Source organism: Diabrotica undecimpunctata, chromosome 2, assembly GCF_040954645.1.
Source record: "Diabrotica undecimpunctata isolate CICGRU chromosome 2, icDiaUnde3, whole genome shotgun sequence".
NCBI lineage: Eukaryota > Metazoa > Arthropoda > Insecta > Coleoptera > Chrysomelidae > Diabrotica > Diabrotica undecimpunctata.
The window spans coordinates 57270556-57290615 of NC_092804.1; the positions used below are offsets into that span (position 1 = coordinate 57270556).

The 20060-nt window shown below is 33.7% G+C and overlaps 1 protein-coding gene across 1 annotated transcript in view; it reads left to right on the top strand.

Moving 5' to 3' along the window:
- The window catches only part of fabp (fatty acid binding protein), a 73798-nt gene that overhangs the window by 23270 nt on the left and 30468 nt on the right, over positions 1 to 20060 (top strand). The gene's annotated exons all lie outside the window — the stretch shown is intronic.

Below are 20060 nucleotides of genomic sequence, written 5' to 3' on the forward strand. Positions count from 1 at the left end.
TTAAATGCTTCTTTGTGCATTTAACACATATCTTGGTTCTCTGGCACAGTATTTCCAAGTATGCCCATATGCTTGGTATCTCTTACATTGTGGCACTAATTTAGAGCTCTTAACTGGCTGGATCTCCACTCTGAATCCCAAAATGTGCGTAATCCCATAAATCTTATTGATATATTCATCTTGCTTAAAGGTAACTTTGAATGGATACTATGGATACTATGAGCACATCTAATAGCTATTCAACTAATAAGTAGTAATTAATCTTTGAACAAAAATAAAATAATTGAAGTATATGCATGTTTTTTATAATAAATTAAAGCTAATTTTTTTCTTAATAATTAGGATGATATACCTAAGATTACCTGAGAAAAATGGTCGCAAATTAGGGTTGCCAGCTGTTAAAAATGCGAGGTATCGAAGACAAAGTAAAATTAAGTTAGCGCGCAATGACACTGGTTTGACAAGTGATAATATCATTTATATCTTTTATTATACAGGGTTGGCCACTCAAAAAAGTCCACCTTGAAATTTGGCAATATTCATTGGTTTTGTGAAAATGCTAAAACAGGTCGATCTTTATTCTAAAGGGGTTATCTTTTAACGATATAGATATCTGTAAATTTTCAACTTCCTCCCTTCCAATACTCCAACCCTTAAATTTTAAATAGGGAATATACCATGTGTGACACATTGTTAGACAGGTATTTCGCTGGAGAATTCAGACATCCATATTTTTTTATATTAACTCTATTCTTGTAAAAAAGTATCAGTTTATTATAACTGTTACACCTCGTAAAAGCTAAATGTAACGCCTATGTTTTGCTGGTGTCAATTTCCGGTCATGTCAAAAACTACATTAAAACGAAATTTGCAACATTAATAGGAAACTTTATTAAATGTAACGTATATAAAAAGAACTAAATTCTAATTAACAAATTCATAATTCCGAACAGTTTACACATCAGCTATAACTATTTACTTAAATATTTAAAATAATAGCCACCAACGTCATATATACAATTATAAAGTCGCTGTTCGAAATTATGAAGAACATTTTGAAGTATTTTAGGGGTTTCTACACTACATTCATGAACTATTCGTTATCTTAGTTCTTCCAATGAAACTGGAATGGTATTATAATTCTTGCTTTTAAATATCCCCATTCCATTCAACAAGCCACTATCAAACGCCATTTTATTCATTTTTTTAAAAGGGATTTTATTTTGGCAAAATTAAATATCTATAATAGTTTAGGAGATTATACATCAAAAAACATAAACCCCCATAAAACCCGTCCCCGGCTCCAAATGTCAATTATGTTATCATTGTGTCATATACTCATTTTAATCTTTCAAATTGAATAAACCTTTTGTTTGTTTTAATTGATATTTGGAGATTTTCTCCAACAACCGTTCCAAGTATAATATATCAAGACTATCTATATAATCAGTTTTATTGATGTTTTAAAAAATTATTGCCTTCTGTATCTCTATAAATGATTATATCACCTATTATAAGAGATCGTTTGGATATTTTTGTTATCGATTTAATAACATTTATATTGACGTACTTTTCATGTTAATGTGCCGATATTATTATATATTTAAATACGCGATTTCCGTCGGGTAGTTATTTTCTGCAGTCATAAGTGACAAGAATATGTAATATCAAAAAGAAGAATTTATGAAAGGAGTGGTACTCAGTTTGAAATTAGATGATTATCATGATAATATTCACTGTAGCAACTTTAGCACTGGGTATATACCAAACGCGAGGATGCTCATGGGTCGCTTTGATATTCAAATCTGGCAAAACCAGGCAGAAAAAAGCTGCCTCTCTAAGGTTGATACGTCTGATGTCATTCGTACTGAAAACTCTAAAAAAAATGCTCGGTAGACACATTAGGAATGGTTCTTGGATGGTAGTCTGATTGAGGCAGTATGAATATCGACCAAAACTCTACGGAAACTGCACTGCACCATCTGGTCCACAGGATGGAGAACGTTCTGAAAAACCAAGAGTTGATGCTGGGCGAATTTCTCGATATAGTAAGAGCATTCTACAATACCTCCTACGAAGCAATCGCAAGGGCGATTCGTCTAAGAGGGATAGACGAAACAAGCTGTAGATGGATAGACTGCATGATTAGGAGCCATTTAATTTGAGGAACGTTACTGGGGGATACAGTCAGCACAGGTAGCCAGAGGCTGTCCGCAGAAGGAGTCTTATCTCCTCTTCCGGAATCTGATCATAGATAGTTATACTCAGAAACGACAGATATCATGTCTTGGGCTTTACAGATGACCTGGTCATCTTAGCCCACGGCAAATTTAATGGCACAATCAGAGATAGAATTCAACAAGTTGGTTTGTCCAGAATTTACCAGAAAGAGGAATTCAGAAGAATTGGATCCTTTAAGCCTAAATGGTACACATCTAAATTTGGTGAGCAAAGTAAAGTATCTTAGAGTAATATTAGACTCGAAGCATACTTGGAACTAGCAGATAGAACGAACAATCAAGAGAGAAGTAATTACGTTAATGGTAACCAGGCGCACTCATCGAAAATGTAGAGTTTAGAACCAGACATATTATATTTAATTTATAACACGGTGGTAAAACCAACAATTACATATGCCTTGTCTTGGAATCACAGGGGCTACGAGGGGCACACCAACGGTAGCTATGGAGGTCTATTGGACCTCACTCCTTATATTTATAAGGGAGATGCAAGAATGTGATAGACTGAGAGAAAACCTAAGCAACGTAACGGTTAAATCAGGACATAGTTAAATCATAAATGAAGCCCCAGATATGCTGAACAAATGATGATTTCTTACCATATAATGCCCAGATACAGGTATAAAGTACCTTTCCAAGTAGATATTTGCCCCCGAGAGAGATAACAAAGAAAAAACACTCGGCCCAGATTGCGAGGTTATATATGGTACATAAACGGGTCTAAAACTGCAGAAGGGATATTGAGTAAAGAAAATTTAAACATTTCTATTTCACTAGGAGAACATACTTCAGGCAGATATTTTTGGAATTTTGTAGTGTACAAGAGAAATTAATATAAGGACTTTCGAGCTAAAGCGGATCTATTGATATTGCAATATATGCATAGATAGTAGAGCAACTCTCTGGGCTCTTGTATGCACTAAGATGGACTCTAGGCTAGTAAGAGAACCTCATCAGACTGGTAAAACATGATAAAACATAATCATAGCCATCCGTGGAAGTGCCAAAAAGCATCGTCCGCGACCAGTTATGTTATCTGCATCAGCAGGTAACATAACTCTCACGGGAAAATATATCCAGTCAAGCAAATCGCAAAATGTACACTAGACAGACACATGTTACTAGGACTAAAGTATTCCAGAAAACAAGCAGACATCTGCATGCAATGGCACGTTTTATAGAGACTTAAGTGACAGACTCTGTAGTAGAGGATCTGAAATAGTCAACCACATTTTGTATATGGGCATTATATCACACGCAGCAAACACTTTTCGGAGACTATAGAATGACTCCAAAAACATATGGTTTCCAGTCTCTAGATCCGTACAAACTAGTACAGAGTTTTAGAATCCTGGAATGAATGGAAGGTGTACAATAAGCCAACTGACAGCAGTTCCACTGGTTTACAACCGACGGCCGCCAAAAAGATAATAATATTCAAAAACTGAAGGGAGAAGATGAACTGTGAATTAATGAAACATGCAAGCCTCCTTCCAATATCATTGTTAAAAATGTTTAATAATGCTGTGATATATCGGTAAACTATTACTCTGATGAGTTGTTAAATAGAGGTCCGAATTAGATTCAAATCTCCAATTGACAGACTTGTGAAATATAATATGTCTTTAGCACATTAGCACATTACTAAAGACTTGTTTCTGTGTTTTGAATCCATTTTAAAAGATTTTGACGATTAGTATAATTTCGTTGGCATTCCCATTTTGTGTTAGGTTAGGTTCAGTATGAGTTGAAACTTAACCATCCTTCCACTCGACCCAAGACGTCTATTGTGGCTTATCCCTAGATTAAATTTATCCTTTCAGTCCAACCTTTTTAACAATTTCGTCTCCATTAGGTTGCATTTCATCTGGTACCATTTTCAACTCTAGATGATATTTTATTATCTCTCCAGATTTGATCCTGATATCTTTTCGCACTGCTTCTCGCCATCTTATCCACCTTCTATAAGCTCCTAGCTTCGCCGTCTTTTCCATCCATATATGTAATGGAGTGAGGTTAAGTATGCCCTCCGTGGAGGCGTGTTTCTAGTTCTTTAATGTTACTGCACCTTAATTAATTAATGTTACACTTAGAATTTACACCTCATTCTTTAAATAAAAACTCGTATCTAGTTTAGAGGAATTATCGCCGATATTCGCAAGAAAAGCAAAATGCCAAATATACAAAACCCTAATAAGACCGGTACTCTTAACCTATGGTTCAGAAACCTGAACAATCTCTAAAAGTGAAGAAAGATTATTAGCTGCCTTTGAAAGAAAAATCTTGCACACATATATAAAGGCACAAAAGAAAACGAAATTTGGCGAAGAAGATACAACTAAACTATACAAAATATACCTGGATCCGGGTATCGTAACATTCATTAAAATAGGACGGCTACGTTGGATGAGACATGTGGGAAGAATAGAAGAAAGCGAAATACCAAACAAATTAGCAAACAAATGCCAGTAGAAAAAATGAACAAAAGGAAAACCGAAGCTGAGATGCATAGAACAAATAGAAAATTATATAGCAACCTTAAAATTAAAAAAAAAATGAGGAAAAACACATGAAACAGATCACAATGGTGAAGAATCCTGGAACAGGCCAAGACCAAAATGGGCTGTCGACCCAGTGATAATGATGACGATCGTCCATAGTCATGATTTACGTGATAATGAGTGCACATAAGTAAACTTACACTAATTTAAGCTAAATATGCTTGCATGCTATCGGAAAACAATAATTTATACCATAATACTACAGGTTTAAAGATAGAATTACTACACTTAGCAAAATGTAAAACATAGCTGTAAATATTTGTAATGGATAAAAAATGTAACTCTTCAGGAACTAGATATTAAGTATTAGATCATTTCAAATTCAATGCAATTGAAATAATTTGTATTGATAATAAACAATTCTGAAAGAAAAGTTACAGTAATGATAAAGTTCTTAGAATGGAAGAAGTCTTTGGAACAAAATTTCGAACGAAATAGTAGAACATACAAAGAAAGTAATATAAAATAGTTTTAAAACTGATGCAAGTGATATACTTAAATAGATGTGATGTCCAGATACCTATAGCAGTGATGAAAACAAAGTTGATGAAATTATTAAATTTGTAATCATTTGGTTATATTGAATTGAAAATAGTTCAGTAGGTTTTTATTTGGGAACTGCCATAACGGACCAACTACATTCAAACATAGAAATAAAACGCAGAATAGCAATTACTAAAACTAGTTTTATAAAAATAAAGACATTTCTTTGCAATAATCATCTCAGTTTAAAACTAAGACAAACAATGGTTAAGTGCTATATTTGGTCTGTACTTTTGTAGGGAGCAGAAGCGTGGACACTAAAAGTATCAAGCATGAACTGAGTTGAAGCATTGGAAGTGTGGATTCATAGACGGATGCTGAAGATATCTTGGGCAGCATGAAAAACTAATGCAGAATTACTAAGGAGGGTCAACAAAGATAGAGAATTGCTAAAGTCTATCAAACACCGGAAAATCTTATCTAGGACATATAGTGAGAGGAAATCGATACAACTGATTCTTAAAGTCAAAAAGAATGCCGTAGAGGTGTAGGAAGAAAACAGGTTCCTTGGTAAATGGACTCTGATTTCAAATGCAGGACAATTCTTTCATGTGGCAGAAAAACGAGAATCCTTCGCTATTGTGATCGATAACGGATAATTCTGATATGGCACGTGACAAAGAAGGTTTTTAATAATTTGATATCTACAAAAATTTGATTTGCGTAAATAAAAAACAATTTGTGTTAAAAATAAGATCATAAATGAGAAAAAAACAAGAAGAAATCCTGATATGTATAAGGAACGCTACTGAGCAAAACCATTAATTATGTATTTTTAACTAGTTTGAAATTGTTGTCGCGTGCTGAAGAAACTTATACCTAGTTAATTATACTAAATATTAATATCTTTTCTTTACCATAAAAAATTTATATTAATTCATATTTAATATTGCTCCATTTTTACTTCAGTAAACAAGCAAGTTTATTAATGTTTCAGGTGAAACGATATCATTATAACCCTCCGTTACGGGGTACAGTTTTATTACAATATTGACAAATTCTACTACTGGATATTACTGAAGCTTTCACAAAATGTTCTAGCTAAAACTATAAATTTATTATGTACATATAGGGTGTCTAGAAATATACTTCATAAAATAAAACGGCAAGTTTTTGGGTATATTTAATATAACTGGTTTTGGAATTATCATTAAAAATCCCATTCAAATATTTATTACTTCCACAATATAATGATATTCTTCTTGTTCATCATTCGATTGTGATATTCGATTTGCTGTATTACTGCTTTGAAAAAATTGACCTTTTTGTAATTTTCATCTTAAGCTCTTTTTATTTGATTTTCTTTTTCGACTGTATTGTGCATTCTACTGAACCTTACTTTTTTGTCTGCTTTTGGACTCTTTTTTTAAGATCCCCATATCTAGGTAGTTGAACTCCAAAATATTCGGATCTCGAGATTTATTCAGTTATCTCATCGTTAATTACTATTTTCCATCTTCTGGGTTCCCTTGCTTCTACCAAGAATTTGGTCTTAGCTGTTAATATCTTCATGCTGTAGTTCTTTATTGCGTCTCACAGAATACACCACCCAACAAGAAATTCGTAGGACAGAAATTTCGGAGGGAGAATGACAGTTGCACTACTTAGTACACTAAGAAAAGTAATGAGGAAGTCGTTCAAAACAGTAGTAAAATTATAGTTACACTGAGAAACAAAGTAATTATTAAACGTGGCACCCATAATAAAATCCTCCCTTTCGTGCAGTCATCACAATGAGTTTATTAAAGAAATATGTATAACACTATTATTCTCTTTTTTACTATTAAACAACACACACGAAACAACACTTCTCAATACGTAAACAAAGTTCAGTTTTTATAGGTTGACAGATAAACTATTTAAAACATAACGGATTCGCACATGCGCAAAGAAATTTGGATTGCGAGAAAGCCCTTCGTTTCGCTTCTTGTTGGGTGGTGTATTCTGTGGTCATCTGCATAGCACATGATATACAAATAAATATTGATGAGAAAAGAAAATACTTCTTGGATTTTATGGTTAAATAAGGACAGAATATTATAGAAACAACCGCACAAATAAAAAGCTTTACAAATTATTCAAGGAACCAACATTCAAGTTATTACTTGAAATAATAGTCAGACCACTTAGAGCCAGTACAAGAGTAAAATTTATCTTTACTTATACAAATTTTTGATCAAATTATGTTTTGTAAAGCTTATTCCTTCGTTTTTCATTGTTTTTGTATATTCTTTCATTCATCCAGTTTAGAATTTGCTCCGTGAGCCAGTCTTTGTTTCCTTTTTTCGATATTTTACATAATTCGGTTACTGTTGCCCTTAGTTTTGACCATTTTTCATTGAAATTTTCCTCATTAAATCTTTCTTGTGTGATTTGTATTGCGGTGAGTTTTTCATTTCTGTAATCTAGCAATATGGACGGTGTTATCTGCATTTGTTCTCGTAGTTCTCTTTAATCTTATTTTTAGTTACTACTAAGTAGTGCTACTAAGAGGTAATGATTGGATGATACATCAGATCCAGGATATGTTTTAACTGATCTAATACTATTTCTGTATATTTCATTTATTATTAGATAGTCTACATAATTCCTAACAACACGTTATTTGTTATCTTTTGGTGATTTTCTGGTATATATACGTCTAATAGGCAGTTTAAAAAATGTATTTGTAATCACCATATTATAATCTTGACAGAATTGTACTAATCTATCACCGCTCTCGTTTCTGTCGTCTAATCCACAATTTCCAAAAGTTATTAATATATTATATGCTTGCATATTTGGCATTTCCACTTCCTACTTCCTACTTCCACTTGGCTAGCGCGTTTCACTTATTCCTAATATATTAATATTCAATCTTTGCATTTCCTGGATAATGCGTCTTTTCCGGTTCATACATACTTGTAACGTTCCACTTACCTATTTTTAATCTTTCGTTGATTATCTTTTGTCGGAGGTTTCGCTGGTTGACGACCACGTCTTCTTTCCTGTCGGATCTTGGTTCCGATCCGCATGACCAGTAAATCTTTGATTGCCATATTTTATCATACAATGCTATGATGATTTCACTATGGATATCCTGTGTGTATCTTTAATGTGGTGGTTTTCTGCTGCCATCCACATCTCGATGCCATTGACTTGTCAGTTCTTCCTCCTTCGGAGTCAATTTCTTAACTCCAGAACAACGAAGTGCCCTATCACTTACTACCTCGTCCCCCGTTGGTTACTGAGTCGCCAGAGCCTTGTTAGTTATCTAGCACGTGTAGGTGAGATCAAAAATTGGATTGGCGTATTTATAAATGTCATAAATCCATTATACCTTAACACCCCTAACCATAACTATGTGCTATTTGTTTTGACAGGTGTTCTTAAGTTAAACTTGATTTAATTTAATAAATGAACTATCTCCAATAAAGTCCTCCAATAAACTACTCCAATAAAGTAATCCCAGGAAAGTACCTCAAAAATACTTACAATACTTACTTGTCTATAAAGTCCTCTACTTTATAGACAAGTAAGATAAGTATGTCTTACTTTGCATTTTGGGATTTGTTAGTATGTCTTACTTATTTTATAGTTGGGAATAAAGCGCAATAAATTGTAAGAATAATTACATTTTTGTTATGTTTGCCGTTTCAATTGCCGAGTATAAGATATTCAGTGAAAAACGTGCCACAAGAAAATCGTTTCAAAACCATATTGTAAACCATACTGATAGTATATTCTATAAGAATGAAAATTCAATACGTGTGGAAAATTCCGAACCAAAGCATTGCGAGTTTTAGGAACTAGGAATGAATGCAATGTATTGTAACTCAGTAACAGACGCATTTTCTCCGAAACAACTATAAATAAAAAGCAATTAAATCTGAACAAAACAAGTCATTTATCGAAACAATCATATTGCGTTGAATTAATATTTATATTTATAGTGTTCAAACAATTACTGAAATTAAAAGCTGGTGCATTGGAAATAATGTTCGTTAATAATATTTTTCAAAACAGATTTATTTGTAGAGTCAGACTTAAAGCTGGTGTAGAAAAATAATTGGAGGTTGTTCCAAAGAATTTTCTAAGTATCCTTCTGCTACTTGGGAAGACACCACGCTTTTTTAATGTTGTAATATCCACTCGGTATTTATCAACGTATATATTTCAATCATTTGTCAAGCCACAAGGTCTTACGGACCAGCTATATACGTATATATTAACATGTTAATACATACGTCTATGGACCCAACAGTTTTATGACAGACGTTTAGACAATTTGACTTAAAAATAGCCTTGAATTTTCTTGAAAATTTATTAATATAATTATTACATATAGTTTAGTTTTTTTATGTGATTTAGTCTTCTTTTGCCAATATTTTAAATGCTTATTGAACTGGTCTTACCACTTTCTTTTTTACAATTTTATTTAGAAATCTCAACAGGCCTTAAAGGCCTACGGCTAAAATACAATTAAAATAATACTTATGTATTACAAAACTTGTATTAAGTGGGGTGGCTTCTTGTCTTGCCTACTAAATTGACTTGCTATTCTTTACCATTCATCCCTGTTTGTTGCTATTTCTTCAAAACCATCAATTCCCTCCTTTCTGAGCTTTGTCCTTTGTCCAAACCATCTTTGTCTGGATCGTCCTTTCCTTCTTTTTGTGATTTGGTCTCGTCTTAGAATCATCTTCGACATCCTCTTTCTTTTCATCCTCATCAAGTGTCCCATCCATCTCACTTTCTAGAGGGACTAGGGAGGAACTGAGCATTTTTCTTCCTCATCTTTCCAGTTTCTCCATATTTGCTTTTTTCATTGTTCACACTTCAATACCATACGTCACTGTGGGGCTTATTACCCTTTTATATATCCTTAACTTTAGTATTCTTAGACTTGGTCTTAGACTTCCCATCATTTTATTTCCCTTTGCCATTCTGGCATTCAGTTTCCATTCTTTGTGACCTTTTTTTCTATAATAACCCGTAGATACGTAAAGTAGACCACTCTCTCAAAATTATATTCTCTTGATTCATTAGATATGAAAGTAAACTGTCCCTCTTCTTTTTATTCTGCATTTCCGAAAGTCATGTACTTTGACTTTTCCTGGTTTATTTCTAGGTCAAAATATTTTGCGCCCTTTTCTAATCTTTTTATAACATTTCTTAATTATTTTTCTTGTTTTTTCTTTGAATATTAAGATCATCAGCGAAGGCCAGACATTGATATTCATTGTTGAAAATGGGTCAGGTCATTTTAACTCGACTATTTCTGATTATTGTTTCCAATATCAAATTAAAAAGCACCGTGGATAACGGATCTCCTTATTTAAGACCTCTGTTCACTTCAAATCCACCCGATGAGAATCCTCTCCACACTATATAATGTCGTGTACTATTCAGAGTCATTCTTACTAAGCTAACCCAGCTAAGTTTTGTGGGTATGCCCAAGGAGTGCAGTGCTTCATACATTTTATTCCTTCTTATCCTATCATACGCTTGTTTAAAATTTATGAACAATGCATGAAAAGATGCCTTATGTTCATGGCAGGTAGTCTGGATATCTTTTAGTGTAAAAATCTGATATGTCACTGATCTATTAACTCCAAAACCGGCCTGATACTTACCTAGTTTTTCTTCAGCAAATGTGTTCAGTCTCTGTTAGCATCCTGGCTAATATTTTGTTACAAGTATCCAACAGAGCAATATCTCTGTAATTTTCACATGCCAATCTATCTCGCTTTTTGTATATGAGGCATAATAAAGCTTTTCTCCAATCTTTGGGCATATTTTCCTCTTCTCATATCCTAGGCTATACATCCTTTTTTGTAGTTCTTCCCCTCCGTTCTTTAGCATTCCCGCAGCTATTTCGTTTTCTTCCAGTCCTTTGTTATATTTGAGTAATAATTATACTTTTAATCTCATCTTCACAATTTTTCATTCTCATCTGTATTTTGCCTATTCAGTACTTCACTAAAATGTCTCTCCTATATACCCATCACTGATTCTTTTTCACTCGTGAGTGTTCCATCTTCTTTTTTTATATATTAATTGTAATTCTGGTATACCCTATCGGTGTTTTTAACTTCTTGATAAAACAACCGTAATTCTTTTTTCTACAATAATTTCTCTTTTTCTTGTATTATTTTTTCGTTATATTCTCTTTTCTTTCGTTTACATACCCGTCTCATTATTCTTCTTTAATCTTTGTAACTCTAGTTTATACCTTCATCATTATTTGTTTGTGTCAGTTGTCTTAATATATTTTTTTTCCTTTGCTATTTTAAGGCATTCTGCATCGAACCAATTCTTGCCTACTTTCATTTGGCTCTTTTGTGGAATAATTTTATCATTTTCTATAGTATCGCCTCTCTTTGTTTGACACACTTGCTCTATTCCTAGTTTTTCTGCGTCTGTCGGGGATAATATTCCTTTATTTATTAAATCGATATACTTTCTTTTTATTTCCACTTCGCTTAGTTTTTGAATATCATATCATTTTTCCTCTTTGAATTTGTTTTTCTCATTCCTTTATCTTTTTGCATCATTCCACATATAGCTGTAAGCAGAAAATGATCCAAATCCATTTCGGTTTCTTTTGGCCATTAACATTTATCACTTCATGATTTCTATTCAAGCTACTACGTCATACATAGCTTCTTTCTCCACTTTTGCATTGCAATCACCGATTACTATTTTTATATCATGTTTTGGTAAATGCTCATATTGATCCGTCAGATACGGAATACGCACAAGCAACAAAAACAAAGTTTTAGGGATGCTTATAAATCAAGATTTTTCAAATGACTGTATCTATCATTTAATTGTCTTTCGCTGAAATCAAATGAATACAAAGGGAGAATACAAAAATCTAAATATCTACAGGGTGATTCATTTAACGAAAATATTTTATCAGCTAGCGAAAATAAATGATTCATCCTGTCTTAAAAAATGTTGATTTGTAAGGAGTACTTTTGTTTGAGTTTTTCTAAAAAAAACGCCAAAAATAATATTAATCCATAAATAGATTGCGCGCGGATAGACGACTGAGAGCGAGTTGTAATTTGCTGAATAATTAAAAATGTTTTCTACAATAAATGTTATAATTATTTATACTACCTGTCTTTCTTTTCTAACGACTATTAACTCTAACTAGGTAGATGGAATGATAAGCTGTACGCTAAGTTTATAATTATTGATTATTAACTTTCCGGTCACTGACATTTTAATCATCTTCATAAAACTTTTAGAAGTTTTCAACTTACGAGAAGTCAATCAATGAGGTCAAAGTTTATAATTTAAAATGTCTTTCTATGTATGTATGCGAAAGCAAAATAATTTAAATTCTTCTTTATAACAAATATATTTATCTTTACTATTAAAAATAGTAGTAGTTTTTTTCTTCTATTTTTATCCTACTTACTTTACTTACTTTATCGTGTCCGGACATGTCATTCATAAAATTTCGGCCCAGTATCGGGCTATATCGGTTCCATCTTTGTTGGCGAGCCACAGATCTTCGAGGGGACATCGATGAGGACAGTTTCTGCATGTAAGAAGATGTTCCATATTCTGTGTTTCTCCACAGTCACAGTTCACATCATTTTGGTCGATTTTTCCCCATATTGCCCCCATTGATATTACTGGCGCGACCCTCGTTCTCATCCTATTCATAGTTTTCCACGTTTTAAAGTCTGGGGACTGGCCGGTCTATTGAACCTGGAGAAGAGGAAAATACTCAGGCGGTTCATCCTGCACTGTTCCAAGGAAGCTTTTTCTAGATTTTAGTCGCTTTCGTGGTGTTCGAGCTTTGTATAGGGCATCCCGCTCGTCCGCGATCTGTTTAATTTTCTCAATGTGCTCTGCAACGCCTCTGCGTGTTGAGGATTCTGCAAAACCCACTGCTTTATATAGATTTGAGAGTGGCGTTGGTTACATGCACCCCGTTACTATCCTGCATGTCTCATTTCGCGCAGTATCAACTTGTTTGGTGTGGGCAGATCTGCCCCAAACGGGGCACGCATATTCAGCAGTTGAGAAACACAGAGCCTGTGCCGTTGTTCTTAAAATGCCAGGACGTGCGCCACATTTACTTTCCGTTAGCTTTCTGAGTATGCTGTTCCTAGTTGTTACTTTCCCTCTCGTTTTTATGCAACGTTATCTGTAGGTGAGGGACCGGTCCAGAGTTACTCCAAGATATATAGGTTGGTTTGTGTGTTCTAATGTATTACCATTCCACTTAATTTGGAGTTTTCGCTTGGCTTCCTTTGCGCGAAGGTGGAAAGCGCAGACTTGGGTTTTAGAGGGATTGGGTCTCAGGGAATTCTGCAGGTAGTACGCTGTCATTGTTTTTAAGGTAGTTTCGAGTTTCTCCTCCACTTGTTCAAAACTATTTTCTTGAGCACATATTGCAAGATCGTCAGTATAGAGGAATTGCTTGGTTTCGGTCGGCGTAGGTTGATCGTTTGTGTATATATTGAAGAGCATTGGTGCTAAAACACTTCCCCGTGGGAGGTCATTTTTTTTAACTCTCCACCTACTTTCTTTACCCTCCAGCATAACGAAAAAATGTGTGTTTTGCAATAACGAATATACGACCTTACCCAGATGGTGGTCATTGAGAGTGTCGTATAATTTGCGGAGAAATGTTTTGTGCCTTACTGTGTCATAGGCTGCTGTCAAATCTACGAAAGTAGCCCGTGTTATAAGTTTTTCTTCAAAGCCCTCTTCAATGTGTTCTGTTAGTGCGAGGACTTGACCGGTGCAAGATTTGCCGGGTCTGAATCCTCTTTGTTGTGGGATGAGGTGCTTGTCGACATTTTTTTCTATTCTGGCGAGTATGAGTCTCTCGTATAGTTTGAAAAAGTGACACAACAGCGAGATAGGTCTATAGCTACTGGGGTTTTCTAGGTCCTTTCCTGGTTTTAAAAAGGCTATTACTTTAGATATCCTCCATGATTTTGGAATTTCACAGGTTTTGCAGCACGTGTTATAAAATTGCAAGATCCAGTTTTTTGCTTCTTGGCCTAGATGCTTTATTTGTTCACTGCATATATTATCCACACATGCAGCTTTCCCGTTTTTCAACCTGTCCATACCGTCGTGGAGTTCTTTTAGTGTAAAAGGAGTTCCTAGGTGGTTTGTCTCCGAATTCAATCTTCTTCTAGTGTTTGGGTCCTTATATCGGTTCGTAGTTCTTCCATTCATAAGGAGTTGAGCAGCGACTTGGTTTGCTGTAACCTTGCAAGGTGGTTTATGTTATTTTGGATCACCGCTAAGTTTTTTTACAAGGTTTCATGCTATTTTGCTACTATGTGTCATGTCTATTTTTTCCAGGGTCGCAATCCACTTTTTCTGTCTGGCTTGACTTAGTTGTTGGAGTAGTACTGCTCCGCAGTCAATCGTTTCTTGGCTAAAAGGGTCAGTGGAATAGAGGGTTTCGTATGTTCTCATTAGTTCTTTGGACTCGCTGGACATCCCCGGAACATATTGTTGTCTACATCCTCTGGGATAGCTTTTCTAGACACATTTTTGAGCAGTTTGACACAGTCTAAGACACAGTTTGCCTTTTTGAAGTTAAATCTCCTTCTGAATGGAATAGCTTGTGGTCTGACAAATGGAAAGATATTTATACCAATTGGTCTATGCTGAGTTTTTGGTATGGGGCCATATACTACTGTGGTACATCGGTCTTCGAGGTTGTTACTTGAAAAACATATCCGGGTTATATCCTGTTTTCCAAACTTTGCTCTGAAAAGATGGTGGAAGTTAAGGATCATGGATTAACGTGAGGTCACTAGTTTCCCTATACTTCTACTGCGTCTCCATTTGCGTCCGAATTTGCATAGCCCCAGAGTAAACTGTGACTGTTAAAATCTCCCAATATAAGCTGATTAGGTTGTGATTGGAATATTATTATTATCATGCATATGCATATAATTGGCATATTATCATGCACGTTGCGTTTCCAGCACATAGCGTTTAGTTTCCGAAAAATATAATTTAAATGGTTTTAAATATGAACAACTCACACTGTCCGGAACGTAGCGTTTCGGACACTTAACGTTTCCGTTCAGTATATTCGAAAACAATATTTTACTGATGCCGACGGCTACGTAACGAGTCGTAACCGGTTGGTAAGGATAATGTGAATTAGATATCCTTCGTTTCCCCCTCGTTGTTTATTTAGGTATCTGTTTGATTTTGATACAGAATATTTAAAAAAATAATTTTCGAGGCTATTTTGTCATTTATGCATGTGTTTTTATTGCTTTGTAACAATTAATCACGGAAGTGATAAACAATTAGGACTTTAGTATGGAAGTGATACCTCTTCTTTTTAAAAATACTTTTTGGTTTGATATGTATGGCTTCGTTAAATGTAGTATTTTGTTTTTTAACTGAAGGTGAAATTAAATTTAAAACATATTTAAAGTGAATCCTATTCATTCTAAAATATCCATAATATTTTTCATCGTCATCAATTAATTCTCTGTATAAAGTCCAGTATTCACCTTCCTTCTTCCTTTCTCTTAGCATTGGATGTACTTCAAACCTTCTTTTAAACAAAATTTTTCATTCTTCATCGTTAAGTAGAAGAGCAATTGCACATAATTTTTGTCGAGAAAAGCGAGATCATATCTTCACCGAACCAAACTGAAACGTTCTATGTATGAAAATGTGTACGCGCAGTCTGATTTCTGGAGTGGAAACGCTACGTGCCGTATAGTTTCCGGAGTTACTCTTTATTTTTACTTGTGAAAAATTACGTTTTATTTTAATCTCATACATCCTTACCGTGCTAAGGCTATAATCCCCCAAAATTCGCCAGTTCTCTGGATCATCGCTTAAGATAACATTTTTTACTACACCTCTGGATTGGGGAGCGCAGTAATTGTAGAACAAATCTAACGGTATGATGAGCCAGCTGTGGTTCGGCTTTTACTGGTTGTCCACACGATACCTGGTGTGATTTGTCTACTGACCATGGTGTAAATAAGTGTTAATGTGTGTTTTTATGTGTTTGCCTAAGTAAAGTTTGTATGTCTGTGTGTGTGGGTCATGTTCAGTCAACAAATTTAAACAGATTTTGCAAAAAAAAATAGAGATGGATTGTATTACTTCCAAGATGTAAACGGAGACCTTTTATATTAAAATAAAGTTTAACTTCTAGTTACTCTACAATTAGTTTGTTTTAGTATTAGTTGTTACAATTCGTTACGTATCTTCAATCAATAATTTAGTTAAATAATTCTTTTAATAATCAAAAAAAAATTACTCAAATTAATAAAACCCCATCACATTGTTTCACATGTAAGTTGTAAATTTTCGAACAAAAATATGATACATTTTTGAAATTAGTAATGCAGAAGTTATAACATCCATCTGAAAAGGGTTCGTTCAATCAGGAAATAATGATATAATTTAATAATAGAATCGATAAAGCAAAGATGCTGTCCTATTTTTTTCTTTTTAACTCTTATTCAAGTAATTTTGTCTACGATGAATCGTAATTATCATCACCTACTCGTACAGGTAACCATCTAATCTCGCTCGTTTTACTCTCTCAAAAAAACCTTATGTAAGTTTTTATGACCAATCAACTTAGTTGTTGATATTTCGGTACCTATAAGAGGAATCACAAAAGTTATTTAATCAAATTGACCAGAAAATTCACCTTCCAAAAGTGGTGCACGTATCTACGTGCTAAACTGTTTTAAGCCGAAATCTTAATTAACAAAATAATTACTAATTTATCCTCACTTTTTCATGCGAATGATGTATTGTTTGTTTCTGGATTTATTTAAAAAAATAATTCCCCTCAATTGTAAATATTTTACATCATATTAATACTTATTTAAATTGTTTAACAACAGAATTAAATTATATGCTGTTTAGAATGTTCGAACATTTACATATTCAATAATTGTTAGAAAACTAATGAAGGTCCATTAATATTTATAGAGTATAACCTAGTTTTTCTATTTGAATATATTTAAATTGTAAAGTATAAAAACAACAAATGGTATATAGTTATACAAAATAACTTCTATTTGCAAGATACCACTGATGGGCTAAATTTTCTTTTACAACCTTTGGTGTTTCCGTTTTGGTGGATTTTCCTTTTGTCACTATTTTCCTCCATTTTTCCTAAATTTATCCCGTATTTCAATTTTTTTTTAATTGTCTTTTACATCACTCTTCATCTAATCTTGGACTTTCCTTAGTTCTTCTTCCTGGTATCTATTTCTTCCTTCTCTTGCATTTTCTTTCCCCATTGCATATTATCACATCAGTCTCTTTGTCTTCATTACTACGCGGACTCGGCTTCCCTAATTACCTTTTTCCATAAGTTTCTTTCTTGGGTCATACCAATATCAACCCCCTCTACAGACAAGTATTGCCTAAGCGTCTCCTTCAAGATCCCAAGACGTCAGAAACCCGCAGATCAGCACCGTCAGATCAGCAATTCTTCGTATTGGGTGATTATCGTCTAAACATTGAACAGGACCAAAACATGTTAACCTATGCTCTCTCATGTTTGGCAACAATTGGTGCCACTTCTAGACTTCCCCCAATATGCTCTTTCTTAATTCTGCCACAAGCATTCGTTGTTCCTCTTTTTTTTAACCTCCCAACATTCAGTTTCGTACATCATGGCTGGTCTTTCGGCTGTTATTAGAATTTTTCGTTCAACTTCATTGGAATTTTCTGTCACACAACACAGCACTCGCTTTCATCCACTTCATATATCCAACCATAATTCTTCTGCATGCATCTCCATCTATGTCTCCTGTTAAAGTCTATATATTATATTTATCTTACCGCCAATTCTCATAATCTTAATATATAAATACCAGTAAAATGTTTCGTTTTTATGACCACAACTAGTCATCAAATGCTTCTTCATATTAAACTGTTTCGCTAATTCATTAAAAAACAATTTTTTATTTCTGGCAAGAAGTGGGTTAACAAGATTTATTTGTTTTCGGAACTCGTAAAGGGGCAATAAATCTTTCAGCTTTATTGTTTTATTTATGCATTTTCCCAGTAAAGATATGGCAAAAAACGGTTTATTGCTGAAAGAAATAACCCACTGCATGGAACGTTAAAGTTTGTTAAAAGTCATTGAAATAGGTGGAATTGGCGGTTCTTTGCTTTTCCTATGATTTAGTGGATCGGAGCGGCATTTGCAGACTTCGCTTTCGGTTCCCGTAAGGGACAGTTCATCCCGGCGCGTTGTGTAACTCTCGAGCACTTCTCTCGCTAACTAAAAGCATAATTAGTTTTTGTTAAATACGTTTGTAATAAATATTTTTTGTAACATTGCAACGTAAAATAAAGTGCCTTATTACCTACTTAAAAAATTGCTTCGATGAAAGATTATTTAATTCAAGTCTACAATATTTACAGGTTCCAAGGAAACTCTGTTTTGAAATACTCTGTTTTTATCCTACTAAGTTTTCTCCTCAAGAGATTGTCTCCACCGCTCCAGTTCTAAATCGGTTTCACTATTTCCTAGTAACACTACATCATCAGAATACATTAAGCACCAGGGAGTGTTACCCTGTAGTTTCGCTGTTACCTGATCCAACATTAATGAGAAAAAAATAAGGAATAAACACCGAGCCTTAGTGCAATCCTACTTTTACATGAAATTTATCAGCCTCACCCACACCTGTCCTAACACTAGTTGTTACTCTCTTATATATGTCTCTCACAATCTTTACATATTTACAATAAGTAGTTTTATGGTCCTGTAGTATGTATATTGTTGTATATCTCCCTTGTTTTTGTAGACAAGTACTAATTAATATAACTGCGTCTCCATCCATCTGGCATTTGTCTTAATTCCCTAATTCTATTAAATAATTCTTACCCTTTTGTATTCATAAACGTTTTGATTTTGATCTTAGCTTTGATGTATACAAATTTTGTTTATTTTCTTTTATTTTGTTTATAGAACCGATATTAATTTAACTGGACCATAAATATTTCTTATCGGTGTTTCAATGTTTGTCCCTTATCGGTAATAGGAAAATAAAAAATTACCAAAAGCATCTTGAAATAAATAATTATTTTATCTTCACTTTTTTAAACTGTTTTTAACTCAGCTGATAGAGTAAAAGTTTATATTTCTTCTGGTACCAAACACAAAATATAATACTTCGTTTGTATTACCAAATTTTATTGAAATAGGGAGCACGGTTTTATTACTGTTAACTATGAAGAAAGTTGTGATTTTGTGTAATCTATAGACTAATTATTACAGACTAATAGCTAAAGCAGACACAATAGAACAAGCCATGAACTTTATGTACTTGGTATCGTTGACAAGGTGTGCCAGATATATTTGAGAACAATTAACGAAACAATCATATAAACCAGATTTGATTAAAATATCGGCATTGTTTTTGTGCTGTAACTATAAAAAAATTCATTAACAAATAGCTAACTAACATATAAAATGATATAATACAACAAGTTAGGAACTTTATATACTTGGTTGCTTTGATAAGGCGTCATTGAGGAGAACTTGAAATTTGAGGAGAAGTATAAATATATTTAAAAATGAATAATTCCCGTGAGTTGGCTATATACCATATTAGTTAAAAAGCACGAACATTGAAGTAAAAAACTTCTTTTGTAAGTGTTGTATTTAAAATGATTAAATTAAAAATCCAAATGGATTTTAAAGTTCAGAATGTTTTCTGACTAATCAGTCGAT